The sequence below is a fragment of the Cynocephalus volans genome, chromosome 2 (genome assembly GCF_027409185.1).
Source record: "Cynocephalus volans isolate mCynVol1 chromosome 2, mCynVol1.pri, whole genome shotgun sequence".
Lineage (NCBI taxonomy): Eukaryota > Metazoa > Chordata > Mammalia > Dermoptera > Cynocephalidae > Cynocephalus > Cynocephalus volans.
This window is the reverse complement of record NC_084461.1, coordinates 167,246,110-167,270,993: the sequence shown is the minus strand read 5'-3', so window position 1 is coordinate 167,270,993 and position 24,884 is coordinate 167,246,110. Positions and strand designations below refer to the sequence as shown.

At 46.2% G+C, this 24,884-nt stretch overlaps 1 protein-coding gene across 2 annotated transcripts in view; it reads right to left on the bottom strand.

Annotated features, from left to right (window-relative positions):
* The window catches only part of ZNF395 (zinc finger protein 395), a 36,410-nt gene extending 17,647 nt beyond the window's left edge, over positions 1 to 18,763 (bottom strand). Inside the window, exon 1 of one of the 2 annotated variants that reach the window (XM_063086010.1) lies at positions 18,617 to 18,763. The gene's annotated coding sequence lies outside the window, so the exon portion shown is untranslated. Of the gene's footprint in view, positions 1 to 13,789; positions 13,860 to 18,616 lie in introns of those variants that run through there. The other variant, XM_063086011.1, reaches the window with a different exon arrangement.
* Between the last annotated feature and the right edge of the window lie 6,121 nt (positions 18,764 to 24,884).

The window sequence follows — 24,884 nt, the reverse complement described above, 5'->3', positions numbered from 1 at the left end:
TCCTACTTGCCTCCACCAGTCAACGGCAGCCGCCTTCAAATCGCTCTTCCCTGATCTCTACTTCTAACCTCTCCCCTTTTGGTTTCTTTCTTGGGAGCTATCGATGGTCCACATAAACCAGCCATTCCCTAATTTGCCATTTGGTTCTGGAACAGCCAAGAGAAACCAAGAAACACCTATTTAAGGGTAACAATAACTGTATTTCAACATGTAGCCAAATCCCACTTACAATTTTGTACTCTCAACTCATGGAATTCTTTGAGCCTAAACCCACACTAAAGACATCTTGGTATAGTTTTAAGGGGCTCCCAAGCACTCTGGAGGGGCTAGCTACCCTAGAATATGTATTTTGATCATTGTCCAAAAGGGGTTAGCCCTTTTCCAGGTTTGGTAAACATATTCTGATGTGCTAATAGCCCTAAATGAGAACATCTGCCATCAGTTAAATAACTGGAACAGACAGAATAGTAAAACAAACCCTCTCTGTGGTTCTGAGTTGCAAATTGCTATTTGCCATGTGACTGCTTCTGGACAACTGCATGTCTCAGCACACGTACACGCATGCATGCGCTCATGCATGACGGCTGCTCTCTCCTGCCATCCAGGGACACTGCAGCAACCTTAGACCTCACCTAACTGCATTTCTAGGACACAGGTCATATGACGAAGTGATTCATTGCACAACTAATGGGTTTTCTTTTTAAAGTTAACAAGGGTGAAGTTTGTCTGCTACCTCTCTGATGAATAATTTATGGCTCAAGGTGAAGGATATCAACCCTCTGCCAAGGGTTTCTGCTCAACCTCAGCTTTCTGTATTTTTTTAATCTCCGTTGGGTATCATTGCACAGAACAACAGTTTAAATTTTCAGTTCTTGAGTTACTATTTTGCATATCATTGCTAATCTTTCATCAGAAAGTTACCAGTTTTTTCTTTTAAATCTACAATGTTTTAACTTAGATTTTTTCAGTGTAATAGTCTAAACTCATCCAAAGGCAAAATATTTGCAGCAAACCACATCTCTTATTTTACTGCAGAACTCCATGGAGAACAGGATTCCTAAACAATTCATTTTCACAATTCTTAGCAGTATCTCTGTTGACAGATGCAATGAGCACTTGCAAGCGTATTGATGATTATAAGCAAATGTGTCTGAGATCCTCCTGGTTTGCAGGTCACCATTTGAACCCTGGCAGAAGCAAGTTGTCACAGGCATTGTCACCCACCCACCTGCTACATGGTGGTTCTCAAGCCTTGTTTTTTCCCTGAGATGTCTTCCCCAAAGGAAGTTTAAAAAAAAAAAAAAAAAGGCTCACTTTGCAAAGCACGCATGGACCTTTTCCTCGCAGACAGAGAAGAAAGCCCCACCTGGCTTTGGATAGAAACCCTAGCAAGAGTATCCAAGGCCCTGAGTTAAAACTTCTAGATTTCTCAAATTATTTATCAGGTCCTGTTATACCATTTTTTAAAAATAGGTGTGGTGTGTACCTAAGATTTTCACAATATTAGTGAGCATATTACTGATCAATTCAATAGCTCTAAATCAGAGGGTCAGAGAGTGACAATTTGGAATCTCAGGGCATTCTACTTATTGTCTTTTTCTGAAGGTTTTTAAAACTGGATTACACTGCATCAGTGTATAATAGTTTAGACTACTAGTAAAATTAAAGTGATAGAATACCAGGATTGACAGGAACTTGAAAAACTGTCCAACTCCCTTTCAGGACTGGAATCCTCTCTCCAGCATCCCCTGTAAGTGAGAGTCCAGACTTCCCATTATTGTGAGTAACAGATGAAACAGAATAATGGAAGGGAACAGAAGGGCCCCAAATAACTGCTGTTTTCATATTCTAGCAGATGGGCCATAGAAATAGGTCATCTGATCTGGTTACAGTGAATTCTCTCCAGCAAATAATAAATGATCCTGATCAACGAATACTTTTGTTGGTCTGACTGCAAACAGCCATTCAATCAAGTAAAAGAGATTTCTGTTCGCACCGCCGGCAGGAATGGAAAACATTTTCACAGTGCTACCCAGGAACAAATACACCTGCCCTTCCTTCCTTCACACCTGCCTCCTCATTTGCTCTCAAAAATGCAGTGCCCTCTGTTTGTCACTATTGTGCTCATGCTATTCTGTATTAAACAAGACAATTCTTAGCACGGTGCTTGGCACATAGTTAGGGCTTGGGAATCTATAACTATTTCTTCTAGTGCCCACAGGATGGTGTTTCCCTTAAACTATAAGCTCTTTGAGGGCAGAGACCACATCTTGCTTATCCCATCCAGATTTACGATTGTGAACAGATGATCTTCCCAGGGGTGAGGACTGCTCCAGATTCAAGAATAATGTGCTGTAAAAAAGAACACCTGCTGCTTGTCTAAAATGAAGCCGGAGGTATCAAAAGCAAGGGCAGAATTTTAAACAGCATTCAAACTCGGTTCTAAGAGAGTGTTTCCTTAAAAACAGGTGGAGGACACAATATAAGGAAGCAGGTGTAACTAAAGCCATGCTTACAAATGAGTGTGTGAGGTGCAGAGGTGGGCGGCGCTGAGTTCATATATGCTTGGGGACTGGGGGTTAATCCTGATTTAAAACTACATGAGAATTCCAGAAGGAGGCGGGGAGATGGATGATTGCTGACTTGGCATTTTACCCAGAACCAGGACGAGAAGGAGGGAACGAGTTTCCCCAGGAGAACAGCCTCAGGGAAGTAACAGTCCTCTCTAGAAGTTTTCAGGGTAAGATTTTTTATGTTTTCTTTTCTTGGGTGGCTGGCCAGTATGGGGATCTGAACCCCTGATGTTGGTGTTATAACACCGTGCACTAACCAGCTGAGCCAACTGGCCAGCCCTAGAGTAAGTCTGTAAGAGCCCTGCACATGAACTCAAGTGAATTCACCATTGTCACCAGCACTTGGGTTTATACTCACTTTGATACCCATGACTGGGGGCTTCGTTTCTTTCCTGACCTCCCAGCAACTCGATAAAATACAAAGGGACATTATATCACCCTTTTACAGCTAAGGAAACTAAGGTTCCTCTGGTCCCCTATTTGCTCAAAATCACAAAGCTGTGACATTTGCAGCTTTCCCAGGTCCTCCCTGGTCCAGTTCTCTCTTCACAAGTGGAGACCTGGCAGCAGGATGGGGCTCAGGGTTGGGGTAGGGGTGGGGGGCTCTGGAGGAAGGAAGTGGGATTTTCACTGGGAAGAAGGGATCTATTGGAGGCACTTAACAGTGACAAGCAAAGCTGGCAAGAAAAGACTGCCACCCCAAAAATATGAAGCACAGACACAAGAACATTAAAAGCCTAACAGTCAAGGAAGTTAGCATAAGGCCCTTAGTGGGCACTGGCCTGCTAGGTGACAGTGCCCGAGGTGCCAATCCTGAGACTCGACAGCAAGCATTCCTATGTTTTCGTTCCTTGAAGAAGGCAGAGTAATACAGGCTCTACTTTATATATTTTTATCATTTAAGTGGTTAAAGTAGAAACACGATCAGAAACTCAACAATCATTTGAAAGAATAACCACATTTCCTAATGATGCCAAAAGGACAGATAGTGGGGCTTGAAGGGAGGGGAGAGCTCCTGGCTGCAGTCAATAGGTCACAGAAAGACAGCCGCCCTCTCCTCCTGGTGGATAATCGGGGCTGCAGGTGCCCAAAAAAGGTGTCGCCCGGTCTGGGGGCCAGCCAGGAGTGCGAGAGCCAAAATTAAAGAAACCATTCACACACAGATGAGATCAGTCAACCAGAGACCAGAGACAACTAACAAGAAAAGATAATAAACAGGTGAGGGAAGAGATCAAGGTGCCACCCCAAAACATCCCAGGATGCCAAACCTCCTCCAGGAGCCACCCGTCCAAAATGCAAACTAATGGGAAATGAGCTGCAGTCTTGGAAGTTGTAAGTCACAAGATGCAAAACAGATGCTGTTGGGATAGCAGAATGTTCTCGTAGCTGATAATGTTTTAAAACCCGAAGAGGTGGGTACCGGAAGTGGGGTGTTCCAAGGCCAGAATGGCTGACTGGCCGGTGAGAAAGGAAAGGGAGGTACCAGGCTACAGCAGATCAACTTTTAATCCAATTTCTCCTTTTATTCTGACTCCCCAATTAACCACACATGCTGTCTGTTTCAGGAAGGGGCAGCATCCCACCCCATCCCTCTATCCCCCTCTCCTGGGGGACTCTGCTCTGCTCTCCCAGGAGAGTGTGTCCCCCACCTCCAACACCAGTGGGAATGCTTCTGATCCCCCAGGAGTGCTGTGGCTATGAGGGGAAAGGCCAGACACCACAGAGGCACTAGAACTGACCCATCAGAATGGACACCCACCATAGCCGGGAGCGGCTGAGCACAGGCACCGTGCACAGCGTGCTTCTCCAGGAGACAGCGGGCCGTGCAGCCAGAGGTGTGGCCATTCACCTCCACCGGTGTCACGTGGGACATCAGCCACCCTCTCTGGGCCTCAGTTTCCCCACCTCAACTGTGAAGATGAGCACAGCCCCCACCTCACAGACCTGCTGTGAGAATAAACTTGTGCAGTGCCCAGCATCTAGGAGGAGCTCAACAGATGTGCTTCTGTCCCCGTTCCCTACTTTAGACCAGTGACAGCTAAATAACATCATGAACAGCTCAATGTCTACAGCCACTGCCCAGCTGACATCTAGGAACGGGGAGGTTGCACAAAGATATCCCACCAGCAACAGTAATACCACCACCAGCTCTAAAGTAAATCAAGAAGCTGACCATGGATGAGCCACTAATTAACTGAAATTACAACAAAGCCGATTTCAGCAAGACAAAGGAAACAAGAGATCCAATCTAGTCCATCAGAGGCCTATTGGCCAAAATGAACTAACCCCAGCATTCAGTGCTCAACACCAGTCAGACAGCTTTGCTCCTGGAGCCCAGAGCCAATGACCAGGCCCCTGCCCACGTCCCATGTGACCAGGCATCTGCTCACCTCACTTTCAGCAGCGGGTCCCACTCTGCTCTCCTCCCCTGGCCCAAATTGTAGGCTTTGTGCCCTGCCCAGGGTGGTTCAAGTCCTGCTGCCAAACCTTCCCAAGGCGGGGCCTGGCCAGCCTCTGGGAGCCGATCCGGCCCACACCAGTGCAGACCCACAGCCAGGCACTTCAGCGCTGACTCCCCAGAAACCCAAGAAAGGGCACCACAGAGCAAAATCCTGGCACCTTTAAACATCTGCTGATAGGCAACACGTGGACCCAGCTCTTGACGATATACTGAGCAGAATATTAAGAAGCCTAAGATTCAATTTTGGGCCTAACTGAGCTTCCACCTGGTTCACATAGCCAGCACTTGTACATAAAAGCACTTAACGTGCTCCAGAGCTACATTCACATACTTGTGTCTTATAATGAGATGAATGAATGAGCATTTGCTTCTTTCAGGAAAATGCAAAAAACATTCAGCAATCTGACACTGAAGCTGATTAAAAAAAAAGATGTTTTTTAGAATTAAGCTCATCAAGTTAGATGAATATCCATTTTAAGTTTTTGACATGTCATAATAAAATGTGTTATGAATCTAAAAAAAATCTGCTGAGTGACTGGAGGTTGAGGGAGACACACATTTCCCCTAAAAAACAGAAAGTCAACCTAAAGTAAAGAGAATCTAGACACCAAGAAGAAAGATCATTTAAATACACAGTGGAAAATGAGCAGAGTGGGGGACGGGCTTGCCCAGGGCACAGACCACTAAGGAAGTGCCTTAACCGTGCCTTTCTCTGGAGGAAGCCATGCAAGGAATCTTCATGCACCAATAATTGTGAGGCTAAGAATGAACTCAAAGACGAAAACAGAGATGGCTCAATACACAGGGTGTCCACCCTCAGATGCTTTTCCCGACAGGGGGGCAGCATTAATCAGACAGTGCTTGCTAGCGAGGACATTCTGAGCCCGAGTGACAAAATAAATGGGGATCGATCACAGAGAGCAGAGGGATGAAATCAGCACCCACCTGGGCCGCGGTGGCCAGCCTGGCCAGCCCCTGCTGGCCCCAGGACGAGGCTGAGGCTGCAGCAGGTCTCCCTCCTGGAGCAGGCCAGCAGGTGGGCTGTACTTAGTTCGGCTCCCCAGAAGATGAGAATCTTTTGCAGAAAAGGCAGAGGGATGTTCACAAGGAATCCAACCTCATCTGACTACTTCATTTGAACTATTACAGAACAAACAGGCAAGAGAATAATAGGAAAACTTCTACGTAATCCGCAGCCTTTCAAAGACTGATGTTCCTTCAGGAATGTTCTTTTTTTTTAAAAAAGATGACCGGTAAGGGGATCTCAACCCTTGGCTTGGTGTTGTCAGCACCACGCTCAGCCAGTGAGCAAACCGGCCATCCCTATATAGGATCCGAACCCATGGCCTTGGTGTTATCAGCACCGCACTCTACCGAGTGAGCCACGGGCCGGCCTAGGAATGTTCTAATAGCTACATTTAACAAAGTGACTTTCTAAGCATTTCACAGACTGTATCGCATTTAATCCCCCACAAATAATCTATGAGATAGGTACCATCATCGTCTCCATTTTTCAGATGAGCAAACTGAGATTGAGAGAGGTTGAGTAATTTTCCCAAGGCTACAGAGCTAGAAAGTGACAGAACTCAGATGTGAACTCAAATACGTCTGATTCTTAAAGCTGTGCTCTTTCTACTACGTGGGACAGCCAAGAAAATTATGCACCACATAGAAGCCAGACTAGATGACCTATTAAGATTCCTTGTTATTAAAATCTTGGGTTGCTGGGAGGTCAATGCGGTGTGGGTGGCCGTGGCCCGAAAAGGAAATGGCTTAAGATAGAATAATATCAAGCCCAGTCTTCACCTTTTACAAACATCAGAGAGGAGGCACAGGGAAACCATTGGGGTTGCGAAGGAGCACAAACTTCCCAATTACGTGACCTTGGACAAATGACCTCGACTCTCTGTGCCTCAGTTTCCTCACCTGTCAAATGAGAAAAACATGGGCTCCAACCCCAAAGGATAATTTGGGACTACTGAAGCCCCAAATAAATTTGAGGCAACAAAATTTTTTTTCAAAAGTGCCTTGGTTTTTAAGAGGCACCAAGCTCCTCCTCCTAGAGATTATGATTCCCCAGATCCGAGAGAGGAAAGAGTGAGAAAGGAAATGATGAGAGAAGGCGGATGAAATGCTGACCACCCTCAAGGGTTCGGATCCCTGTACCAGCCAGCCACCAAAAAAAATAAAAATAAAAATACTGAGCATGGTGCCTGGCACAAGTGTACAAAAAAAAAATATTAATCTTACAAAAAAATAGACACCAGACTCTCGGTGGTGAGGAGTCAAACTTATGAGAAGATCATAGGGAAGATTATAGTACAAATAAGAGGAAAACAGTCAATTTTTACATCACCTAGAGCATTTAAGAAAAAAATCAAAACCATGCAAGAGCTCTGTAGTGACAGTCATGCCCAGTGAAGGGACTTCTATGTCACCATGAACTGAACTGTCATTCTATGATTGTCAGAAAGAAAAGACATTTTGGCCAGCACCAAAAGTACTCAGAACAGAAAGAAACATACTGCCCACCCTGCCCAACCCCCTACAAAATTAGGAACTTGTCCACTCTGGGAACACTGGTCACAGCCCATCAAGAAGGATGACCTGCAAAGCCAGAGGACTAGCAAGCCACACATGCAGGTGACAGGGGCAAGCAAGGAGACCATGCCCCTCGGTCCAGAAAGACCACAGCCAGGCCAGCCCTGGGAGAATCTGCCACATGGGAGAGAGGAGGTGGGGCGCCCACGTGCTCCCCGAACCCTGTAAGCCAGAAACGGGGAGCCCTGCTCACATCGCAGAGACCAGAGGAGGAGGTACCCGAGCACCCCAGAGAAGGAAGGACAGGAGCGTCGCTGGGTTTGGACAAGTGCATGAATGAGGGTCACACACAGGCGTCAGGACCCGTGCGTGAGGTCTAAGGCTGCCAAGGGGCTCTCCTCTTCCTGGCTGGGGGGCACCTGTCTGTAACCGGCCTGGGTGCTGTCATCAAGAGGGACACAGCCATGCCCTCTCTTACCACACCAGCTCCCAAGTACATGGTTTGACCTGACACCATCAACTTTCCAGGAGTTCTGCAGAGAGCTAGAGGCGATGGCCAGAAGTGTAAATAACAGTCAGGCACACACCATTCTTCTCTAATTAACATCAACTATTAATAACAGCAACATGGTCGTGTTCTGGACGTTTTTAAAGAACACTAAAATGCTTCCAAATGCCTCAGCTCTGGCTGGGGTGTTTAAGCCACACTTTATATTCTAAAGATGGCCTGGAGAAGAACCACAGACACGTGATGTTCTCCAGAGGGTGAACGGGTTTGGAATGTGCCATCCAGGGTCCAGGATGGGCTGCTCATCCATCCTGTGATCCTTCTCCCCACAACCACCATGAGTCCAGGGGGGTACAGAGTCCTCAGGGGGTCTGCAAGGGGTAGGGGGCAGGGAACAGATAGAACTACAGGGCCCAGAAGAGGCCTTGCCAACACCAACCCTTCTTGCCAACCGGCACTGGCATGTGTGACACTGAGGGCTGGTGAGCACACAACTAGCACACTCTACACCCCGCCCAAGTCTTAAAATAACTGCTTGATGTCTGCACACACTGCCAACATCCCCTGGCCTGCATAAGCCCTAAGTGAAGGACCCACCCTACCCTGTGTCTGTATTAGAATGCACAAAGTACCCTACCGCCCAGCAATTCCACATTCTCACTACCCAACCTGAGAAAAGCCACAGGTGTTGCCAAGAGGCCCAGTGCAATGTTTTTTGTAACAGTAAAGGATTTGGAAACAACTTACATGTGCATCAGTGAGGGAAAGGCTGAATAACTGTTTCGCCTCCTAATTCTAAAAAAGGCCAGGAGGGAGTTAACACAATCAAGAAGATCTGTACAAACTGGTAAGGGAACAGACACCAAGACACACTGTTGAGTGGGGTTAAAAAGCAGCAGCTCAACACATGCAGCGCAGTGCACTCAACTTTTTGTAAGCCCTACAGGCATAAATGAAAGTATGTAAAGCATCCGAAAAATACCAACAAGCCCAGGACAGCCGCTAACCTCTGGGGAAGGGATGGGATTAGGAGCAGTCGGTCAAGGAAGATTTTTTTGCTTGCTCTGGAAGGTTTGCCTTTTTTTTTTTCTTTTTTCCTACAGAGAATGTGTTCCTGTATTATTTGTGTCATGAAAATTTCATTTAATCATTTAATTAAAAAAAGAAAAGACACAGACCCTGTTTAATACATTTCAGTAGCGTGTCTGGGGGCGATTTCTACTGGAATCTGGTCCAAGCTTCCCAGGAAGCTGGTCTCAGGAGTGCTGAACTGCACGTCCGCTGAACGAGGTGCTTTGCTGCACAGATCTTGCTTCAACATTACAGGCCCAGCTCTGTAACTCTGAGGATTGCTACATTTATCTAGCTCAAGGAAGAGGCAGGGAAAAAGGGAATGTCAAGCGGACTTCTGGCAAGCCATTGGGACATCCTACGAGTAATTCCAGTTCTTTCAACCCAGCACTGCAGCTCTCCAACACCACAAACTAAAACACACACGCGCACACATGCATGCACACGCGTGCACACACTCACACGCACACTCACCAATAAGACAGCCCTTGTCCAAGCACACTTCCTCCACAACAGGCCCGGCTGTCTGTGCCCCAGGCTCTTCCATCTGGGAACCAGGATTCCCAACATAAATCCAGACCCCTGGATGAGAAGGAAGAATCTGAACAACCCATTAGACAAATTTACTGGGGCTACCTAACCAGACAGCATACTGATTTTTAAACACACACACACACCACTCCACCTCTTCAAAGCTCTACAAATAAAGTCCTTAGAAACACAAAATTATATCAAGGACCTACTAGGCAAAACTAACCTACGGGAATAGAAATCAGATGTGTGGGTCCTTCTGGCTGGAGGTGGGGATTATCTGGAAACAATCACAAGGAATATTTCCGGGGTGACAGAAATGTTCTGTCTGGATATGCATTTGTCAAAACTGATTAAACAGCACACTTAAGATCTGAGCATTCCACTGTATGTAAATTACACCTCAATTTAAAAAAAAAAAAAAAAAAAAAAACTAGTTGAACTACTCAGAGTTTCCCTCCCAGCTGCAGCAGAACTTTGAGCTGTCCTATCAGACATCAGAAATCTCTGTTATGCTATGTAAGGAGCATGAGTACCATGGCGACAGTCATCATAAAAATAGATAACAAGATTAAAATGGATAGAGGACACATGCATTTAAGAACTGCACACCAAGAGCAATTCATTTTCAGCAGAAGAAGAAAAATAGAAAGAGGGGAAGGAGTTTTTAATTGCTCCTGCACTTTGAAAAATAGACACTGAATGTGGTTGTTTCTACTAATAGAGTTCTATCGCTTCCCGATACCCAAAGGACAAAAAAGGCTGAAAACTGTTATTTCTTATCACACTTTGCTTTAAAAAACTAAAACAGAAATAAGTACGGGCAGGCCAGTCAGCTCACTTGGGAGAGCATGGCACTGGTAACATCAAGGTCACGGGTTCAGATCCCTGTACCAGCCAGCTGTCACCCAAAAAAATAACTAAATATGTTAGTCTAACTTTTTCCCGTACCCACTATATATGGCCCAGGGAACCCATTCACAGAAATTCAACAAGCACAGTCGATGTGACAGACAGAAATAAAGCAGACTGGGGCCCATCATCAAAGATTTTCAACTTCAGTTCTAAATACCCAAGTTCTGCCTATACTTTTTACATACATCCAAAATTACCATTCCTTAAGTTGGTGCATCCCAAAACTGCTTTACTTGGTGTGAAGAGAGATTACTTTCTTGCCACATATTGATTTTTCAAAAGCCAAAACACGAGCATGGATCACATGGAGACAGATATCATCTTGTGATATTCTCCAAAGATAAGATAAGCCTCTATTCTCCTTGCAGAGCTCTGAGAAACGTTTGCTATGTGCATTAGTCCTGGCAGTGCCCCAAACAGCGAAAACAACAACAAAAGAAATCCAAAAATATCAGGAAGAAGAACCTAAATGTGTTAAATAATCAGAGTGGATTCTAAATAAACCATATATTTAAGTAAAATTTAAGCAAAACTAAATAAATCAAATTTCCACGTGTATGTTATAAATAATAAAAATGCAAAAATTTTAAAAAATTGTAATTCAAATCACAAACTTATTGCCTGATATAAACTAAATATATGCTTTCCTGGAAAATCCCACTCAAAAGTTTCTTTAAATTGATCTGCCCCTTCTCCTCGTTGCTGAACTACAGAGCAATCAGAAGACTCAGTCTCACCCTTGGTATCAGGATGGCACTGAACGTGCTGTTCCCAGAGATATAAATCCACTGTGTTGGAAATGGGAGGGATATGCTCAAGGGTACTTCCAGGTCCTCCACAGCCAAGCAGAGGACCCTGTGTCCAACTGACAGGCCACACCTTGGTTTCGTCGGTACAATGAAAAGAAGTGGCCAGTGATCACATTACTCTTCTACAGGTCAATCTATGTTGTTCATTATTATTTGCCATCGCCCCCCCCCACCATCTGTTTGCTTTTCCTAAGGACCAAACTCAATTTTCGGCAGCCCTGGGGCCACAAACTGAGTCCTGAGCCACTTTAAAACAGTTCTTGTCTTCCTTTCTAAAATGATTCAGAAGGGTCTCTCAAAAATGCTGGGACCTACGTATAAACATTTTTTAAAAAGCTTACACAATGATACTGACTCAAACACTATGCCACTGGAGGTATATCCTCTATTCCACATCATCCTTCACCTTCAGCAAGTCACATAATAACTCACCCTAGGAACTGTAGGGACTTTGGAGGGATGCCTAATTCTGCCCTTTTCATCTATAGCATCCCTAACCAACAGTATTCAGCCCTACTTGAATACCTCCAACAACAGGGGGCTCACCACTCAACGGGCAGACATTTTCATTGCTGGACAGATCTGCTGACATTTTATAGATGAGGAAGCATGTAATGTAATCATTCTAGAGATGAGGAATCTAAAGCTACATAAGATAAAGCAATTGTTCCATCCACTGGTCATGTTCCAACACCAGGAGCAAAAACGAGCAAGTCTAATCTCTCCTGTACCTGATGACCACGATCATGTCTGAAGTTGCTACTGTACACCCACCTCATCAGTGCACTCCAGTCACTCCTGATCCTACATTGTCCTAGTCTCCTTTAATGGATCAAGTCTCACTTGGTCATATTCCCTTTAAATTATGCCTACCCAGTGGTCCAAATGTCACATGACCTACCCAAGTCATAAAGACTAGATCCTGTGATTAGATCCTGATTTCCTGATCTAGCTATGAACTGGATTTGATTTTTTAAAAGCCTCATCCCACTCAAGGCTCACATTGAACTCATGAACAACAGAAAAGTCCCAAAACATTCCACATGACCTGCCCCTCTTCAGCAGGCCTGCACCAACCTAGGGTCAGGGACTGAGTTTTATTTTGTGCCCCCAGGACCTAAGCCAGTGCTGGATACACAGCAAGTAATCACTCAAGATTAATCACTGAATGAATCATCTGCTTCACTTCATCCTGTCCTTGAACAACAAAATGTTTTGAAAACAGCAGTATTCTTCCCACTGTGAAATATATACACATTACTGAAAATACAAATAATAAGTTAAAAGTGTAAAAAAAAAAAAGAAAGTCACTCACCTCAACCTATCTAGAAGTATTCATATCTTGGTATTAGTATTATTAGTATTTCCTTCTGGTCAAATATTAATTTTCTATGCACATTGTTTTTCTAACATTGAAATCATATTGCAGGCGCACCTTAATTTTTAGCAGAAATATTTTTTCCTGTTATTTTAAAACTGTTCCTAAACATTATCTTTCGTGACTTCAAAACGTTCTATTATAAAGACACATCCATCAGAACTCACTTATCCATCACCTCCAATCCACACCACTAGACATTTAGGGTGTTTCCAATTTTTCACTACATTTTTTTTTAAATCTCTGAATAATCTCTGTGCATAAAACATCAATTATATTTTGGATATGGTCTCAACTATGTCCCCAGAAGTGGAATTACTTAGCCGAATGTATGAACATCTCAATATATTACAATTCAGATTTTTAAAACTAAATCACGGTTTTACATTTATCCCTTACTGAATTTCTTTCTTTTTTTTTAAATTTGACCCTCATTTTAATAACTTCAAACCTTAATTTGTCTGCTAAATTGGCAATCTTTCCCACTTCTGTAGCACCTACAAATTTGATAAACGTACCTTCTGTACCTTCATCCACAACACTAGAAAAATGTTGAACAGATCAAGGCCAAGGCTAGAACCCTATGACACTCATTTTCAGATCTCCTTGCAGGCTGGCTCAGTGCCAATAATGAGCAGTTTTTGCACATGACTGTCAAATTAAACTAATAACACCATCCAGTCCCCATATTTTACCACCTACGATTTACTATGGACCATCATATCTTAAGAAAACTGTTGTATATGTCACTAAAGCCAAAATATACCCTGGCTGCTGCATCATTTCTCTGGTCTAGCAACCAATCACATTAAACAAAAAACAGATTTAATTTGATATAATTCAGCTGACTTCTGGTTACCCTTGCATCCTACTGCCACACATTTTTAAGAAAAACACACTTCAGTTTCAACTTTATTTAATGTTAGAAAAGCAATATTTTTAAATAATTGAATTTTGTCCTACCTATAAAAAGCAGGATGACTACTGGTCAGTCCCTCTCACCTGTAGCTCACCTGGGAAGAGCTCTGAATCACGGTGGATACAGACTTCTCAGGGTAAACCAGGCTGTTCTAGACCACAGAGACCTGAACTTGTTCACATCAGCTGGCCCCCAAATCAGCCTAGTTTCCTAGGAGTCATTTGCATTAACACCTGGGCTTGAAGCAGCTCTTCTGCAGTTGTTATGAATCTCTCCAAATCCTGGCTGCGCACCTCCTGAGGCCACCCTAGGTGTAAAAAAATGAGAAGAAACGGCAAGGCCCTTTCCTGGCCCCTCCTTTATTACTGGCTCACAGAACCAAAGCTCCTGAGCATCTAATGTCATATGGCATCTGACTGCCCTGACTCACATCTCACCAAGTTAATTACCCCAACAACTTTCTCAGAGATACACACCAGCCAGAAGTGGAAAACGGGAAGCCTTGCGAGATCCCAGGGTCACTAGAAAACTGCCTCATGTATAGAATACAGGGCAGAGCCCTCTCTAACTCCATTCCAGTCATCATATATAATACTTCAAAGTCCCAGCCAGCAGCTCCTCCGAAAGGGCTGCTGACTTGCCTAAAACAAATCTGTTGCCCACAGATATCTCAGATTCCATAATGTCACACTCCTACCCGGAATACTCCAGTGGCCGCCCAGAGCCCATGTCAGCCATGCCAAATTCCCTGGCTTGGCCCTCAAGTCTCTTGAAAACTGACTGTCACAAAGCCAAATGTCTCCAGGACTAAGCAGACAATGTACAGCAACTGGACTGAGGCAACAGGGAGGGAGCATTGGGACCATGACAACTGTTGACTGCAAGGCCTGACCCCTGTCCACAGGTGACAGCCACTACTCAGCTCTAGAAGACTGCCTGATCTGAGGCTTAATGGACTGTTCCCAATTTTTTAAAACCTTTGTGTAGTCCAGGCTATAACACATCCATAGGCTTAAAACATTCCGTGGGCTACCCATTTAAAACTCCTACACTACATTTGACCCTAAGCCACCTTTCCAACCTGCTGTCTCCCTACTCTTGCACAAGAATCATCTGTTCCTCACTTTTTTTTTTTTTTTTTTTTTTTTGCTGCTGGCCGGTACAGGGATCCGAACCCGTGACCTTGGTGTTATAAGGCTGCACTCTAACCAACTGAGCTAACCAGCCAGCCTGTTCCTCACTCTTACACAAGCACACTGTACACATTCCTAACCCCAAGCCTTTGCTTGCTCTATGAGCCCATACACTCTCCCACCTATGTGGCACCATGAGACACCCCAAACAGTCCATCCCAGACTACTTTATTCCAAGCTACACCAGCACAGACTGCGCCTCCCTTCTCTGCACCCTACAGGTGCTTATTTTTCAATCATCTTTCCTTGCTCCTTAATCAAGGCATATCTTATCTCTGCAACTACACTGCAAACACCCCCTCTCTTCCTCAGGCTTCCTTTCTCCTTCAGCACTAGTAAGGGTGGCTCTGCACACGAGCAGCTTAATAATAATAATAAGCAGCTTGATAAACACTTGTTGAATGTAAAAATTCTGTTTTTCAAATTGTGGGTTTTGCTCCATTAAAGAGTGGTTAGAACAACTCTGTGGTAGATAACAGCATTTTTAAATGAAAAATAATACAACAGAAAATAAAAATGTCAGGGCTGGCTGGTTAGCTCAGTTGGTTAGACTGCAGTGTTGATAACATCAAGGTCAAGAGTCTGGATCCCCATACTGGACAGGCACAAAAAAAAAAGAAAGAATAAAAGAAAAATGTCAGAAGAGGCAGTGCCAAGCAAAGAGAGGCAGTACTTCATGAACTTAAATTTTTACATACATGATTACGTGTACCAGGTCATGATGTAAATTTTCTTTCTTTTTTTTTTTTTTCCCCAGTGAGCGCACCAGCCAGTCCTATAAGATCCGAACCCGCGGCGGGAGCGTCGCTGCGCTCCCAGCGCCGCACTCTCCTGAGTGCACCATGGGGTCGACCCTAAATTTTATTTCTTAATGCAGGTCAAAACACTGCTCTACAATGAGTAAGTTAGCTCAACCACTCCTCCATGCAGTTATTTTACCAGCAGTCAGATATTCCCTATAAAGAAAAAATATCTAACACCCTCCCCCACCAAGTCCTCTTCCCCTGTTAACTTCACTGATCTTGCATCTCAGAGAAACAAAGCTAGGTAACCGTAATTACATTCTCAGCTCATTCTGCAACTTTTTGCAATCACCCTCCAAATTCAGATGTTGCAAGTTGAAGCTTGGGGAATTTGTTCAGCAAATCACCCTAAGTCACCCTTGTAACAAGAAAGCAGAATTTAGAGCTCAGGAAAAATAGCACCAGCTCGCCCCTGCTTGCAGGTTGCTGAAATCCTGGGAAGGGACAATTGGATCAAGTTGGGGTGGACCAAGTGCTGGAAAAGGCAATATCCCTAGGCTCACAATTCCCTTACCGCCCCTTTAGATCATCTTGATGCCCCGCCTCCTCTACCTCCTACCTCCACCAGTGGAATCCCGGGACTAGCCTGGAGATCTCAGCCAGGGCAAAGTACAACGTGTTTCAAAGCCCAACTATTTTCATCTTTAGCAAACCCACCCTACTTCCCTCCAACCTTCCATCCTCCCTGGAACTCCAGTTCCCCAAAGCCACTCCTCCAGCTTCAGGCTCAGGACCAAGCAATGTCATGTGAATGGCAATACAGGTGGACAACACCGAAGCCCCCCCGTCCAGACCCTGAGTCCCACTCAGCAGCACTCTCGGTTGCTCCCCCATCATCAAGAAGACTCCCACTTATCCTCAGAGTGCTTTCCCTTTCCCATGCCAGACTCCCTGGGTTCTCACCAATCTCAGAGCCACAGCTGCTTTCAGGACACCTACATTCGGATGTCTCCGCAAACAGGAACTCTCTCCTACAGCCTGAGTGTCAATTACTTTTCTCCAAAACATGCATTTCCGAATTCTCCAGTTACCAACTACAACAACTCCAAGGCCTTGGCATATAATCAATTCCCACAAAGAATTAATTTCCATTCATCTCTTCCCTTCACCCTGCCCCTGTCAAGATTATTTCAACAGTAATGTTTCCAAAACCCACCCTCTCTTCCATTTTCAATTATCCCAACCCAAACCCTGGCATTCCACAATTGCAACAGCCTACTAACTGATTTGTCTCCTAACATTACTTTCAAAAATCTTTCCAAATACTGTTTCGTTACACCACTCCCTGGCTCAGAAACCTTTAATGCCTTCCCAGTACACACAAAGTAAAGGGCAACTCCCCCGTCTGGCTTTCTAGGACTTTCACAATCTCCACCACTGTCCCTCTCCTCTATCTCCTACTGCTCAGAAGGGCCAGGGCCACCTCGTCTCTTGGGAAAGGCAAGTTCATTCCCACCCCGTGGGCCATTTCAAGGGTCTCACCCTGCAGGAATATGGTCCTGGTGGTTCTTACCATAGCTCCATTCTCTGACCTCCAATAGCACCTATTTCTAGACCTTGCATTTTGACAGTTAACCGTGCCCCTCTTGAGCTCTTATTCTGTAGCTCGTCCTTCAGGCCTGTCCATGGGATTACAAACCCTAGAGGGAATCATCTTCTGTATCCCCCTCACTGAGATAACTTATGAACCTGAACCTCCGCTCCTCTGCTTTCCCACCAGTTACTTCTTCTCTGCCTTTGGGCCTTGCCCGTGAATTATTCTCCACATGCACAATTTATTGCAAAACTTAGTACTCCAGGTTGCTCCCCTAACTCCAACCGTCGCTTTATCTGGTATGCCCCCCGTCCCCCAGCATCTGCACTGAGTTAGGCAGCCAAAGAGCATTAATTTGGACTTGAGCTATCCTTCCACCTTGGATTTCTTGCACGCCTCTTACCCTCTCCCAAGGAGCCTGGCACGGTACTGAGAACACAGCAGCTCCTCAAAAGGACCTGTGGAGCTGAACTCAATTGCTATGTTTTCTTGTGTTTCTAGTTTCTTAAGACCAGGAACCTCTGTTTACACAACACCTTAGCAGGGTGTCAGAAAGGCCTTCAAATACCTGTTGATCATTCACTTTGAGGCAAACTGCCCCAGTAAGACCTTTCTGTGACGGGTGTAAAGAAAGGGGAGACGCCTGTGGGTACCCCCCCCAACACACACACACCCCCCGCTGACTCCACACCCCCACGCCTGGCTCTCTGGCTTCACGGGAACGCCCCGCCTGGTGGAAGTCGTCCAGAGCCACCGGGAATTGGCCAGGGCTGCCTGAAAACAAGGAGGCAGTGACACCTTGGCAGGTGGGCTTCTTTCGATATCTGAGTGGGTCCCAAAGTGAAGGTGCTGAGCCCTGAATTCCAAAGCAAGTGAGAAAACTCTGCCTTTGAAGTTGTTTGCACATGACAAACTCCCCGTCCAGGCCCCCACCCGGGCACCCCATATGCCCACAGTGCCACCTCCAGGGAGGGCCCCGGGGCGCGGCGAGGCGGGGTGAGAGCGCGCGGGGCGGGGTGTGGAGGTGGCCAGCAGAGGACTGAGAGGCAGCGGGACAGCCCGCGTGTGTGGACGTGTCGCGCCGCCTGTCCCGCAGCACGGCGTCGCAGGAGCGGGCAGGGACGCGCGGGGCTCCGGGAGAGCCGGGCGGGCGGCCCAGCCGGAAAGGGCCGGGGAAGGAGCAGGGTGGCCGCTCCGTCGCTCTCGGGACACCCGCTCCAAGTTGGGGAGGGGACCAACGGGAGCGCAGGCGGCCGGCGAGATAAACAAGGCGGCGCCGCCGAGCGAGCGGCCACCCCGCCCCCGCCGCAGCGCCCCGCGTCCCCCCGCGTCCCCGCGCCCCCGCCCGGCTGCAGCCCGCCGGGTCCCCGCGCCGCTCACCTCGTGCTCCAGCTACCAGCGCGGCGCGGGCCGGAGCTCCCACTCGCGCGGCTAGGCTCCGGCTGCAGCCGCCCGCGAGGCCCGGTTCGCGCCCACCTGGCCAGCCTGCGTCCCCCTCCCCGGGCCACCGCGCTCACGTACGCGGCCGCGGCCACAACCCGGCCCGGATTCCGCGCCCGGGAAGGGAGCGCAGAAGCGCGCCAGCCGCCCGCGCCGGAACACGCCCCCGCCCCCGCCCCCCCGCGCCCGTACACAGTCGGTGCTCAATAAGTGCCATGCCACTCCGCGCGCACATGCGCACTTGAACCTGACCGAGGTGTGACCCCCCCGCCCCCGCCTCCGCCCCACCCCCAGGGGGACCGGCAGCCGCAGCCGCGGGCCGAGCTAGAGCGCCGGCGGCTCCTCCTTCCCAGGCCGAGGCGCCTGCCGCCCTGTGTCCAGGCCCGGCTCAGGGACAGGCTGCTCCGGCGAGGCGGGAAGCTCACCTCTGCGTGCGCCCTCCGACTTCATGCCCTCTCCCCGGCTGATGACATGTCACTCCTTTGTAGTTGCAAAGTGAGGCCTTCTTTACTGTTTCTGGAACGAACTGGGAGAAAGTTAACTATTAGCCTTCCCCCCTTGTGTAAACAGTACTGGTTGCTTTTGGCACCGTTAGGCTCTGGCTTTAGGATAATTTGTAACAAGGAGAATGGAAGCTATCCCATTGTGTGGTTCTGTGTTTTTCTGAGATAAGACCAGCGTCGCAACGGTAGTGAGGGGCCCCGTGTTTGTACGAGTATGTGCGGGCATGTGTAGTCATATTCAAGCAGATTTAATGAAGAGTCATAATTCCCCTCCCCCCAAAATAGTTTTACAATATTTTTGGACGCGGTTTTTGAATTTACAGCTCACCTTCAGTTTGAGGTATGTGTTTTTCTTGTAGAGAGGCAATGGGAGTGTGCTGGGAGGGGTGAAAGTCTCTGCAGTCACGCAAGCCTGGCTGGCAATCCTGATAAGACTCCTGAACTAGCTTTATGATCTTCAGCAGGTTCTTTATCTGTAAGATGAAATAAAATAAAATATAGTGTGGCTAGCAAATAAGTAATAAATGTTATTTCCCTTCCCCCAGCTCCCAGCGTTGGTTAAATAAGAAAATTATCTAAGTAGAACCAAAATTCCTAGAGGACACTAGTTCTTGTCGACTGGGGGCGATTTTGCCCCCAGGAGACATTTAGCAATGTCTGGAGATGTTTGTGATTGTTACAACTGGGGGAGGGAGGGTTGCTACTGGCAGCTAGTGGGTAAAGAGGCCAAGAGTGCTGTTAAATATCCACAAGGCACAAGGCAGCCCCCGATAACAAAGAACTTAGTCGAAAATGCGAATCGTGCGGTTGTTAAGAAGCCCTGCTATAGGGTAATCCTGCTAGGGAGTAATTCACCAAAGACTGGTTCTACCTTTCAACTCTCAGCCTCTAGGAAACATGTCTGTTTTGCATTAAGAACAAGAGGAAGGAAAGCATTGTGGGGATCACAACAATTACATTAATACACAAAGCCTTCCCTGAATCTGAAAATGCAGATTTGAATTTTATACTTTACTATTAAAGGAATATTTTAGTTCATTAACAACGTGTGCTCCCTTGTTTTTAAGGTATTTGTTATGTGCTATGTGTTTCTACAGCTCGTAAATAGTTGTGTTCTTGTTTCCCTTTTTCGGCGGTGGGTATGTCTACTCAATTTTGGACGTTCACACGTCTGCGAAGGTCCTCACCCATCCTGAAGCTTATCATACAGTCCCTGCCCCCAAGGCACATGCAGCTTCCTTGGAGGTGAACCAATGCCCATGCAGCAATTAAGGGACAATGCAAGATAACATGCAATTAAGCTTTAATTGCAGCCTCAGACTAAGATGGCTCAGGGGGAAAAGAAATGAGCCCCCCACGCACAGTGCAGTGTTTGCCTGTGGGGTTCAGGAGATGTTTGTTGAAGAACATGAAATAGTAAAAGTTTCTTACACCAGATAGGACTCAAGCTAGTATATAAACTCCATTACAGGATTTAAACGGCTAGGTTTTGTAAATGGATGTTGGTGCCGGGCTGTAAATTTATTTTTCTTAAAACATGTAGTTCAAACTTTGAACCAAACCTATGTATTTCCTCAAATGATTGAATTTAATAAAATCAACACACTCATTCATTTCACAAACATGTGCATGCCTACTGTGTGCAAAGTGAGCCGAAAGAGTCTCTAAATTCGAACAGAAGCCATAGCTTGTTCTGTTAGAGACTGTGTGTGGCACACTTAGATTGTCAAAAGGCATGTGCTCTCTCCCTGCGTATGCGGGTGTATATCCCATTTTACTGCAGGTAAGTACTTGCACAGTACACATTCCAGAGTTTTGCACAATAACATAAACTCCAAGAAGACATCCCATCACAAACACCCACTCCCAAACACACACACACCCAGCACTCAGCACCTTCACACAGAATTGGGCCCTGTCCTGAATACACACTGCACAGCACGCATGTCACATGGAGCAAGATGTACTTAACAAAGACCATCATGTTTTGGTTTCTAGTCTGGTCTCCCATCCCCCGCCCCCACGACTGCAGCTTGCCTTTCCTGGGGGTGTCCCATCTTAGAAGTGCCCTTCACCTTGCTTTCTCCCACATCCAGGTCCCCCATTAACATGTAGGTATCTTATACCTCATTTCCATCAAAGTAATTAGCTCGGAGAGTATTTCCCATTAGCTGAAGTTAAGCAAAGCAGCCCCAGGCCCTGCCTCCTCTTCCCCACCTCACATTACGTGGACGCATTCATAGGTGATATGTTAGGACAGTGACAGTGCGATTGCCACCCTCCCCGAGCCCCTGATGCAACCACTTCCAGGCTTGCCTGCCTCCAGTCCACTCTCTCCCCTAGCCTCTTTCCTCTGCTTCACATTCCTCAAAGGCTTCCCATAACTTTTATGATGAAGTCCCAGCACTGCCCATTAAGATCCTTCATAGCGTGTCTCCTAATTACTTCTCCAGCCTCTACGTGCCCCTCTCTGTCTCCACCCTTTCACTTGGTACTCCAGACATGCTAAACTATTCTCCTTTGCCTGAACAGACTTTTTTTGCTTGTCACATGCTGTTTTCTCTGCCTAGAACACTTTCTACCCCACCCTCTCACCTCTACCTGGCTATCCCTCCTCATCCTTTAGGGGACAGCTTAGACAGCACTTTCTCTGAGAAACTTTCTCTGGCCTCCAAGACTGGATTAGGTAGGTGTCCCTCCCTTGTGTTCAATAGCACCTCATTCTTACCCCCAACTCATTGTACTGAGACCTCCATTCTCTTGTTCTAATGCCCTACAAGACTAAACATTTTTTGAGAACTAGGAGCGTGTCTTGTTTTCCATTGCATATCCAACACCGGGCACAGTGTCTGGCATACAGCAAGCGCTTAATAAACATTTTTTAATGAATGAATTGCTGTTTGGACATGGGGAACAGATCAAAGTTATTCTATGGTCCAGGCAATCCCTGGTTCACGACATGCCTCAGATGCTCACATATTCCAGGGCTGCTGAAGACCTGTTTGGCTATTTGTTTAGAGCCAGATGAGGCTTACAGAATGGACTGAGCCTTCAGGCTCCACCAGAGCCTCAGTTTATACCTAACCTGGTTTCCTGAACTCCAGATGCATCACCAATTACCTACTTTACATCTTCACTTGGAAGTCTAATCAGATTTGCAATGTACCATGTCTAAAACCAGAATTCTGATTTCCCTCCAAAATCTGCTCCTTCCATGGGGCTCACCGGTTAGCTCAGTAGGTTAGAGCGTGGTGCTGATAACACCAAGGTCAAGGGCTCAATCCCTACACAGGCCAGCTGCTGACAAAATAAAAATAAAAACAAAATCTGTTCCTTCCCATTTCAGTAAGTGGCAATTGCATCCTTCTAGTTGCTTAGGAAACAAACAACAAACAAAAACTTGGACTCATCCTTAATTCCTTTTTTTTTTTCTTTCTCATAGTCTACATCTAATCCATCAGAATATCCTATTGGATTTATATTCTGAAATACAAGCATACTTCAAAAAGTTTGTGGAAAAAATAGAATTAAAGGATAATAGGAATCTTTCCATGAACTTTTTGAAGTACCCTCATATGTCCAGAATCTGATTAATGTCCCACTGTTTTCAGCACACCTTCCCTCATCCAGTCACTCTCTCTCTAGCCTGGACTTCCACGAGAGGCCCTCTGCTTTCTCTGTTGTCTCCCTCCAGTTCATTCAACACCTCGGCAGCCACAGTGATCTTTTTAAAACCTAAGACAGATCACATCACTCTTCTGCTAAAAGCTTCCAATGGCTTCCCATCTCACTCGCTGCAAGGCCCTGCATGGTCTTGCCCACAGTTAGCTCTCTGGCCCCACTGCCCACCACTCTTCCCTGGCTCACCTAGTTCCAACCACATTGGCCCTTGATGATCCTCAGGCCCACTCCCAACTCAGCCTTTCCAATCCTATTCCTTTGGGCTGCAAGGATCTTCCCCCAGGTAGCCACGAGACTTGCTCTATCACCTGATTCAGGTCTCTGCCCAAATGCACCCTAGAGAGAGATATTCCCTCTCTGACACTCTAAGATAGCACCATCCATCTGTCCCTCTGCCTGGCTTTATTTCTCGTACTGGCACTTACCACCTGACAGTCTGTCTCCATTCACTCAACTAAGTACAATGAGAGCAGCAACTCAGTTTTTGCTTACTGCCTTATCTTCAGCTACTACAACACTGTCTAGCAGGTAGTGGACACTCAATAAATAATCATGAATCCAGATCTGGTTAGACAACCAACAAGTTACCCTGAACCAGGTCCCTATCCACTATCTAAGTCCTAACTAGTCCCTCCAGAATCGAGCGCCCCTAAGGCAGGGAAACAGGACACCGGCTCCCAGTAGTTTGAGGCATGCTTCTCGTTCACTTAGACGAGGGGCCACTGTCACCTCTGCCTCACCTCTGCCGTACATAGTGCTAAATATAGCTTCCAAACCACAATCTCAAACCAGGCTGTGAGTTTCAAATGAAGAGAATAATACCACTAATTTTGCATTCGTGGCATATTTTGTACTTTTCTTTTGACTGAGAAAATCACAGTGTATCTTGGATAAAAACAGGCCCAGCACCTACTTGAAGTATTTTCACTCTAAAAAGCACAAGAGTCAGGAACTCTAAAGAGAAAGTGGTTTGCAAATATGCCTGGGCCCGATGGCATTTTTTTTTTTCTGGTGTATTCAACCCATAAGGCTTTCCTGGAAGAGGTGAGCTTTGTGCTCCATTGGAGAGAAAGGATTGGTAGGTTGCAAGCAGGCTGTTAAAAGCTTAAAGATATCCCTGAAGTATCTCAGTTCGATCTGCACAGTGACACTTTTACACAAACAAGCCACCCATGTGTAAAGATAGCCGCAGACACACCCCAGTGAATAAGTACCCAGATCTGTGCCTCCTTTCTCCTAGCTCTGAAACTGTGGATTTCAGCAAGAGTTCAGATTTAAAAGGTGGGGGGAAATGAGCTGGCTTTGGGAACAGGAACGAGACCTTATGACTCTTGGTATGAAAGAATGTGTAAGCCCGGGCAGGCTCTATGCATGTGCACATCTGGTTTTTTCCATTTACGCCTCTGTGATTTCTATGACACAGGAAATCCATTCTGGAACAACCCTGTCTGCTTTCTAGTGAGAGCATTAAAAATGGAGATTAAAATTATGTTTATCTCACTGCTCAGGTCAGGATGATAAAATCCAGAACAGTATCATTTTGAGGGTGGATTAACTGTGGCTTCATCCTATAGTCTGTCTGGCCTTGGGGAGGTGCTAGTTACTGAGATGTGAGGTGGAGAAGGGAAGGCCAAGGAAAAAATGTCTGTAAGGCTTAAGGCTACCAGACATGGCTCTCACTCTGAAACATACCAGGTACAGGAAAACACCACGTGGTGAAAATAACAATTCAGTTCAACTCACAACTTGAGTGGTCCCCAATCTCATGGGACCCCTTCTGCATTCGGCTTCCACATCATAACTGCAGGAATAGTCTTCTTATCGAAGGTCCTGAACATGGGCTGAAGCGGCCAGTTTTTCCCACCCAGAAGAGAGACAATACAAAGCTGTTTAAGAGATAAACATTAAACAAGGTGGCAGAGGACAGGGACTTAAAAGACTTAAAAGAAGACTGGGTTATGCCCCGAGGGGAAGCCTGAGGTTATCTGACTCCCTAGATAACAAATGGTACTAGAAAAACAGAC